The sequence below is a fragment of the Zea mays genome, chromosome 7 (assembly GCF_902167145.1).
Source record: "Zea mays cultivar B73 chromosome 7, Zm-B73-REFERENCE-NAM-5.0, whole genome shotgun sequence".
NCBI classification, from domain to species: Eukaryota; Viridiplantae; Streptophyta; class Magnoliopsida; order Poales; family Poaceae; genus Zea; species Zea mays.
The window spans coordinates 128,427,518-128,436,962 of NC_050102.1; positions in this window are offsets into that span (position 1 = coordinate 128,427,518).

Below are 9,445 nucleotides of genomic sequence, written 5' to 3' on the forward strand. Positions count from 1 at the left end.
AAGTAGAGCAAGTTGATCTTGATGAGATAGGTAATGAAGAGGCTCCATGCATCGCGCTAAGGAACATGTCCATTGGGGATGTGTGTCCTAAGGAATCCGAAGAGCCTCCAAATGCACAAGATCAACCATCCTCCTCCATGCAAGCATCTCCACCAACTCAAAATGAGGATGAGGCTCAAGTTGATGAAGGGCAAAATCAAGAAGATGAGCCACCTCAAGATAATGGCAATGATCAAGGGGGAGATGAAAATAATCAAGAAAAGGAGGATGAGGAAGAACCAAGGCCGCCACACCCAAGAGTCCACCAAGCAATCCAACGAGATCACCCCGTCGACACTATCCTCGGAGACATTCATAAAGGGGTAACTACTAGATCTCGGGTTGCTCATTTTTGTGAACATTACTCTTTTGTTTCCTCTATTGAGCCACACAGGGTAGAGGAAGCTCTCCAAGATTCGGATTGGGTGGTGGCGATGCAAGAGGAGCTCAACAATTTCACGAGGAACGAGGTATGGCATTTAGTTCCACGTCCTAACCAAAATGTTGTAGGAACCAAATGGGTCTTCCGCAACAAGCAAGATGAGCATGGTGTGGTGACAAGGAACAAAGCTCGACTCGTGGCCAAAGGGTATTCACAAGTCGAAGGTTTGGATTTCGGTGAAACCTATGCACCCGTAGCTAGGCTTGAGTCAATTCGCATATTATTGGCCTATGCTACTTACCATGGCTTTAAGCTCTATCAAATGGACGTGAAAAGTGCCTTCCTCAACGGACCGATCAAGGAAGAGGTCTATGATGAGCAACCTCCCGGCTTTGAAGACAGTGAGTATCCTAACCATGTTTATAGGCTCTCTAAGGCGCTTTATGGGCTCAAGCAAGCCCCAAGAGCATGGTATGAATGCCTTAGAGATTTCCTTATTGCTAATGGCTTCAAAGTCGGCAAGGCCGATCCTACACTCTTTACTAAAACTCTTGAAAATGACTTGTTTGTATGCCAAATTTATGTTGATGATATTATATTTGGGTCTACTAACGAGTCTACATGTGAAGAGTTTAGTAGGATCATGACACAGAAATTCGAGATGTCGATGATGGGGGAGTTGAAGTATTTTCTAGGATTCCAAGTCAAGCAACTCCAAGAGGGCACCTTCATTAGCCAAACGAAGTACACTCAAGACATTCTAACCAAGTTTGGAATGAAGGATGCCAAGCCCATCAAGACTCCCATGGGAACCAATGGGCATCTCGACCTCGACACGGGAGGTAAGTCCGTGGATCAAAAGGTATACCGGTCAATGATTGGTTCATTACTTTATTTATGTGCATCTCGACCGGACATTATGCTTTCCGTCTGCATGTGTGCAAGATTCCAATCCGACCCTAAGGAATCACACCTTACGGCCGTAAAACGAATCTTGAGATATTTGGCTTATACTCCTAAGTTTGGGCTTTGGTACCCTCGGGGATCCACATTTGATTTGATTGGTTATTCGGATGCCGATTGGGCGGGGTGCAAAATTAATAGGAAGAGCACATCGGGGACTTGTCAGTTCTTGGGAAGATCCTTGGTGTCTTGGGCTTCAAAGAAGCAAAATTCGGTCGCTCTTTCCACCGCCGAAGCCGAGTACATTGCCGCAGGTCATTGTTGCGCGCAATTGCTTTGGATGAGGCAAACCCTGCGGGACTACGGTTACAAATTAACCAAAGTCCCTTTGCCATGTGATAATGAGAGTGCAATCAAAATGGCCGACAATCCCGTCGAGCATAGCCGCACTAAGCACATAGCCATTCGGTATCATTTCCTTAGGGATCACCAACAAAAGGGAGATATCGAGATTTCTTACATTAACACTAAAGATCAATTAGCCGATATCTTTACCAAGCCTCTTGATGAACAAACTTTTACCAAACTTAGGCATGAGCTCAATATTCTTGATTCTAGAAATTTCTTTTGCTAGCTTGCACACATAGCTCATTTGAATACCTTTGATCATATCTCTTTTATATGCTATGACTAATGTGTTCTCAAGTCTATTTCAAACCAAGTCACAGGTATATTGAAAGGGAATTGGAGTCTTCGGCGAAGACAAAGGCTTCCACTCCGTAACTCATCCTTCGCCATCGCTCCAAGAAAAGGACCTTGTCTTTGGGGGAGAAAGTAAAAGCCCAAAGCAAAAGGACCGGATTTCGTCTTTGGTATAATCTTAACTCATTTACTTATGACCAAAGGGGAAGAAATTACTTTGAGGGCTCTAATGATTCCGTTTTTGGCGATTCATGCCAAAAAGGGGGAGAAATGAGCCCAAAGCAAAAGGACCGCACCACCACCAAATTCAAAAACTTAGTGCTTTCCAAAAGTATTTATCATTTGGTATCCTATTGTGTTAAAAAGGGGGAGAAAGTAGTATTTCAAAAATGGTATATCAAAACCCTCTTGAACACTAAGAGGTGGATCTCTTTTAGGGGGAGTTTTGTTTAGTCAAAGGAAAAGCATTTGAAACAGGGGGAGAAAATTTCAAATCTTGAAAATGCTTTGCAAACTCTTATTCATTTACCTTTGACTACGTGCAAAAGATCTTTGAAATGAATTTACAAAAATTTTGCAAAAACAAAAACATATGGTGCAAACGTGGTCCAAAATGTTACATAAGAAAGAAACATTCCATGCATATCTTGTAAGTAGTTATATTGGCTAAATTCCAAGCAACCTTTACACTTACATTATGCAAACTAGTTCAATTATGCACTTCTATATTTGCTTTGGTTTGTGTTGGCATCAATCACCAAAAAGGGGGAGATTGAAAGGGAATTAGGCTTACACCTAGTTCCTAAATAATTTTGGTGGTTGAATTGCCCAACACAAATAATTGGACTAACTAGTTTGCCCAAGTGTGTAGATTATACAGGTGTAAAAGGTTTATCCTCAGCCAATAAAAAGACCAAGTTTTGGATTCAATAAAGGAGCAAAGGGGCAACCGAAGGCACTCCTGGTCTGGCGCACCGGACTGTCCGGTGTGCCACCAGACAGTGAACAGTACCTGTCCGGTGCACCAGGGGACTCAGACTCAAACTCGCCACCTTCGGGAATTTCCAGGGCGACTCGGCTATAATTCACCGGACTGTCCGGTGTACACCGGACAGTGTCCGGTGCGCCAAGGGAGGTCGACCTCAGGAACTCGCCAGCTTCGGGAAACGCCAACGGGTAGCCCGCTAAAATTCACCGGACTGTCCGGTGTGCACCGGACTGTCCGGTGCGCCTCCGAAGCAACGGTCATCTCCGCGCCAACGGCTCTCTGCCGCGCATTTAATGCGCCCTCTGCGCGCGCAGAAGCAGAATCGCCCATGCTGGCACACCGGACAGCAAACAGTACCTGTCCGGTGTGCACCGGACACCCAGGCGGGCCCACAAGTCAGAAGCTCCAACGGTCAGAATCCAACGGCAGTGATGACGTGGCAAGGGGCACCGGACTGTCCGGTGTGCACCGGACTGTCCGGTGCGCCATCGAACAGACAGCCTCCCAACGGCCACATTTGGTGGTTGGGGCTATAAATACCCCAACCACCCCACCATTCATTGCATCCAAGTTTTCCACTTCTCAACTATACAAGAGCTCTAGCATTCAATTCTAGACACACTAAAGAGATCAAATCCTCTCCAATTCCACACAAAGCCCTAGTGACTAGTGAGAGTGATTTGCCGTGTTCATTTGAGCTCTTGCGCTTGGATTGCTTCTTTTCTTTCTCACTTGTTCTTGAGATCACAACTCCATTGTAATCAAGGCAAGAGGCACCAATTGTGTGGTGGCCCTTGCGGGGAAGTTTTGTTCCCGGCTTTGATTTGAGAAGAGAAGGTCACTCGGTCCAAGGGACCGTTTGAGAGAGGGAAGGGTTGAAAGAGACCCGGCCTTTGTGGCCTCCTCAACGGGGAGTAGGTTTGCAAGAACCGAACATCGGTAAAACAAATCTCCGTGTCTCACTTACTTATTCGCTTGGGATTTGTTTTGCGCCCTCTCTCTCGGACTCGTTTATATTTCTAACGCTAACCCGGCTTGTAGTTGTGTTTATATTTGTAAATTTCAGTTTCGCCCTATTCACCCCCCCTCTAGGCGACTATCAATAAGCAAAATTAACATTACACCCAACATAAGCACAAATTGCATAATAATAATCTACGCATCTCTACGAGATTGTGGGTTCAAGAATCACTAAATCCAGAGCTATGGTTATAAAGTTATGCTTTTTCCGATGTTTCATGTGCTTAGATAATGAAACTATATTTCATTAATATAAGTTATATGAGAAAATATATAACTATCTTCGCTCAACTTTAATTCAAGTCATTACTTGATTGTGGGTTATCTTTTAGTCAAACTATATCTATAAGATTAGAATATTATATTAATATTAGAGAGGCTAATGCAATAAGAACTAGTTTCCTAATTATAAAAGTATGTGATATGACAAAATTAAGGCTATTAATGCGTAGGTATTTTAATTATGAGACTATCGTAACTTGAATGGGTCAAATCGAAGTAAAAACGCATAAGTTATGAATTATCTAAAATTATTCTATATTATAAATCATTTTTCTAAAATTCTATTTACTGAAGACAAGGGTTGTGGACTGCTGTTTCTATTTCTAAAGAGCACAGAGGCTAGTTTATAAATATCCAGGGCTCAATAGCAATTACTTTACATTAGTCGAGGACGGCGGGTTGATTACTGTGAAGATCAGGGGCTCTTATGCAATAGTGTTGGGCTGAAGGGGGGTATCGAGCATCCAGGACCATCCGATCTGATTCAACGACCTAGATTAAATCGCGTGAAGGGGTATGCGCGACCTAATCCACGTCGTCCACTACACGATCAACAGATCAGATTAGGTCTACCGCATACCGAAGCGGTACGCGATACGAGCCGCACATCATCCAAGCGACGGTGTAGATTTTAAACACTCGTGGTACAACGTTGGCCACCTGATTTAATTTCAACGCCGTGGATGCTATTAAGCGAACAGGAACACGATCTTTTAATCCTATCCACCCAATTAAATTCAACGGTCACCGATTCATCTTCTTCCTCCCAGAACCCAGTAGTGGTGGTGGCATTCCCTCCCCGGTGGAGTTGCGCCAGAGAAGGCCAAGCCGATGCCCAGGTATTCCTATGCGGTCGCGGCTAGAGCTAGAGGCAGCTGAGGGTATGACGGAACAGCAGAGGAGATTACTTACCTAGGGCAAACACTGGGATATCCCAGGCACAGCATAGACGCATACTGTCCATCCAACGAGCAATCCACAGGCAAATGAGGCCGGCATTGTCCAAATCGATGCCCGTGATGGACTCCTCACGCCATGGCGACCACCCGCGACTAGGTCGTGTACACCGAACGTCCGTGGGGGCATGGAACCATGGCGGCTACACCATTTTCTCTCTCTCCCATGGCATGACTCTAGTTTTCTCCCAAAACTCCAAGCTCTTGACGTCCGAGCTTTCTTGGTGACTTGAGACGCAGCTTCAGGGCGGTGTCCCTACTTCTTATACACGGGGCGAGGATTATGGGCGCTCGGTTCCAACAACTCGTGAGCTCCGGCCGGGTAGTTTTGGTTCAGCGCGCGGATCCGGAGTAGGAGATAACCCCGACAGGGGTGGCCCACGCGTCAGCCACCCAGGCGAGAGAGGCGGAAGTGGATCCGGATGACGCGAGGACCCCACATGTCGGCACCACCCCACTAGGATGGGCCGGCGTAGTGGTGACCTCAGACGGCATGGCCCCGTGAGCCAGTGCCAGAGGAGTGGGCACGCGCGGTTAGCTAGGGCAACCGATGGCAAAATCGGCCCAGGCTTGAGGTAAGTCTTTTTTATTTTCTAATTTCTATTTTAAATTCAAATCAAACTCAAGTTTGAATTCCAAACTTTTACTTTTAGATGCACAAATAAAACACTGACATGAATGCAAAACTATATTTTTTATATATTTGTTTTATTTTAGTTCTTTTATACATGATTCCAATCATGAAATAGAGAATAGTTCACATCTTATGAATTTTAGGGAAATATAATTTATATTGTAGATTATATATTAAGAAATAGTTTTATCATAATTCTTCTATATAATTCAATCCAAGGAGAATTTAGTTTATCTAAGTATCTTTCATTTTAGTCTAATATAAATATACTAGGATAATACCCGTGCGTTGCAACGGTATCTAAAAAGAAAATACCACCATCTAACAATATTAACTTCTTCATGGTCCGGTATCAGGAGAAATTGTAGATCAAATGTCATTGCAACAAATAACTTGTTTTTTTATTCAATTGACTATAGAACAACGTTAAGTAGAAGGCTGCAATGCAAGGGAGACAAAACCACACCATCATCAAACATGTCAGCATTATACCATGGATAGACATGTATAGCTCTAAAGAACACACGCCGTGCTACAAAAGAGTTGCAGGGTTATTTCTGCCTCAGGCGAGATAACAGTGCCACAACAGGACAGACTTCTGCAACTTATCATCAGCTAGAGCTCTCTCAAACAGGCTATGTATTCTATTATCAGATCCGGCTTTACCCCATTCAAAGGACAAAGCAAAGAGCAAGGTAATTACATGTGGACTGTGGTACAAGTGAAATGAACCAGTCATGAATGTGGATTACCCACAATGTACACAAAATTTCAGAGTACAATAGAAATGGCTCATTACATTTTTAAAATACACTGACAATGCACATAATGAATGACAAGCTGCACAATGAGTGTTGAAACCCATAACGTTTTAGAATACAGAGAGAACTCACTACAAGGCTTCGCCAGACATTCATATGTGAACTTCTTTTACAATTGTGTCTTCACCAACACAAGACATCAGAAGCAGGTGTTTTTGTTCCATGTCATCTCCGTCAAAGTTACCATTGCTGGTGGTGTTGGAACCATCTAAATTCAGACAGCAATACGACATGAGACTGGATAACAATAGTGCACACCAGATTGGACTATAGTGCAATATACAGATGTGAAAAATGAAAGGAAGAAGATCAAAGTATCTGGTATTGTCATTATAAATAGCATGAGAAACCACCAGTTATGACAGGAAATAGAGAACGATAGAACCTACCTGAGAAACGATAGTCTGCAAGATGCTTTGTCTCAGTTGACTCAAGCCGCATGCTCTCTGGTAGAAGACAGTTGCAAAAGGCACCTAAAAATAGTTCGGATTATCCTACATTGTATGCTATGTCAATTTTCATCCCAATACGTGTGTTCTTTTGCAACAAAAAAAGTACATGTTTTGATACGAAGTTACAAACCAACCTAATAGATCCATGTATTTCATTTGTTAGTGGCTCAGTTACATAAAAAATGCAATTCAAAACATGGGAGATATTGGCATCAAATATTAAGGCTTATGCTTCTGATGTTTTTCATTTTTATAATGGGGCCATCCATACATGCTCCCATGAGGAAAACCTCTGGTATTTCTATTTGCCTATTCAGCTAACATACATATTTAAATCTCTCATACTAATTACAAAAAGTATAGGTGGAAATAAATAGGAACTTAGAAAACATAGCAGCTAGGGTCTATAATTTGAAACTTCTCCACATCTGGAATAATGTCTGTCTTAAGATGGCTCTACAATGGCAGATTCAACACAACCCTTTCTAGATAACTTCTCCTGTTAGGATTTTATGTCAACCACATTAATAAAAATATAAGTGCACATCAAATATATATAAGCAGAAACCCTTACTAATATTTCAAGAAACTCGTCAAGATTAGTTGCAATTGTTTCCTAGTAAATATTGGTAATTGGTCTTGTCAAACGTCCACCCTTCCCCTTCCAATTCTACTGTTATATCTTCTATGTATAATCTATGGCCGATAGTTGAGTCACTGTCATACCTAACAAGCAGGAGGATTATTTCATATGACAAGGTCAAGGAAAAAAGGCCTATTAATTAAGATTTAAAATATAAATCTTTATTCATATAAGGATTTCAAATAAACTATGTACTTGTTGGTTATCTTATTCCCATTCTATGATATTGTTTACATGCTCACGTCTTTTGGTGAAATGGAACGTGATTATTTAATTGCATATGGTGTTAGAATGCAGAACATGTGGCTTGTTAGGCTACTCAACCATAAACTGTTCAATGTGCAAAAAATGAGGAAAATATGACCTAGATGAGGCTGACATATGCTTGTAAGCTTTTGTTCTAGGTACTACAAAAGAGCGAAATGTTGAACTACCATTTTTTTAAAACAATATACATGAAGAAGCGAAGCTGAGGTTTACCAAGAGAAACTGCTTCCAATTATTAAATATACAATTTGGATTTAGGATTTTGGATTCCTATAAAATTTTCAAATACCATTTCACAACTAACATGCACCACATAAAACCAATTTGTTCTCATTGCCCCACAACCCCGCCATAATAATGCGACCACAACCTCTGCCATAATAATGCGACCAACCTATCAGCAAACAACATGAATTACTGTTTGTTTAAAAAACGAAAGGAATGGTTTAATAAAGGAATCAGTAAACTTCTTGTTAGTGATTTACTCTCTTTTGGAATGACATTGACATTTCAACCAAGATCTGAGTTTCTCAAGCAAAATATAAGGAGCTGGTAACTTACAATTGTTGGCCCAACCGAGTAGTCAAATTCTGCAGACAGAGATAGGTGCATGGTTGAAGCTGAAGCCAGGAGCTGGTAGCTTATAAATGCTTGTTTGAGCAAAAAAAATAAGTGTAGTTTCTGCACTTAACTAAAAACCTTGAATAAACCAGCAGGTAGCCAACAAGCAAAACCCAAGTGATGGAAGCTGGTATATCAGATAACATTTGGCTCCATGTATCTAGCAATTAACCATATGTAGTCAGCAAGCAAACTCAATCAATATAAGATGGTATATTAAGCAATGTCTAACATGTATCTATCAACTAAAGGATACACAATAGAGGCAATGACCATTTGCAGTGACCATCAGCAGGCACAGAAAGATCCCCAGGCCAAGAAATGTGTGGACACACCTCCATGATCGGTATTTGTTCTCAGCAAAACAACTAGCCCCCACGGTGATGCCTCTCTTTTGGGCGTAAAGCAATTTGAAAATTTTGCTATCACTGAACTATAATATATTAATCCTAATAAATGAGATGGTTGTCCTTTACATAAACTTTCAGATAACCAAAACAACAGTGTATAGGAACCCGCAGACACGCGTGAGAGATTCACTCAAGAGCCCGGCAAGACACTTACCAAGATAGAGCTCCTGATTGGGCGTGGTCGGTGGTTCCTGGTCGTGCTCTAAAATCAAAGATCTAGAGAGTATGGTTAACTCAACAATACTACTATAGCATAGTACTACAGTGAAGGCGGTGAACAAAAAAGTCCACAGATACCTCTGGGCTCGCGAACTGAATCCCGATT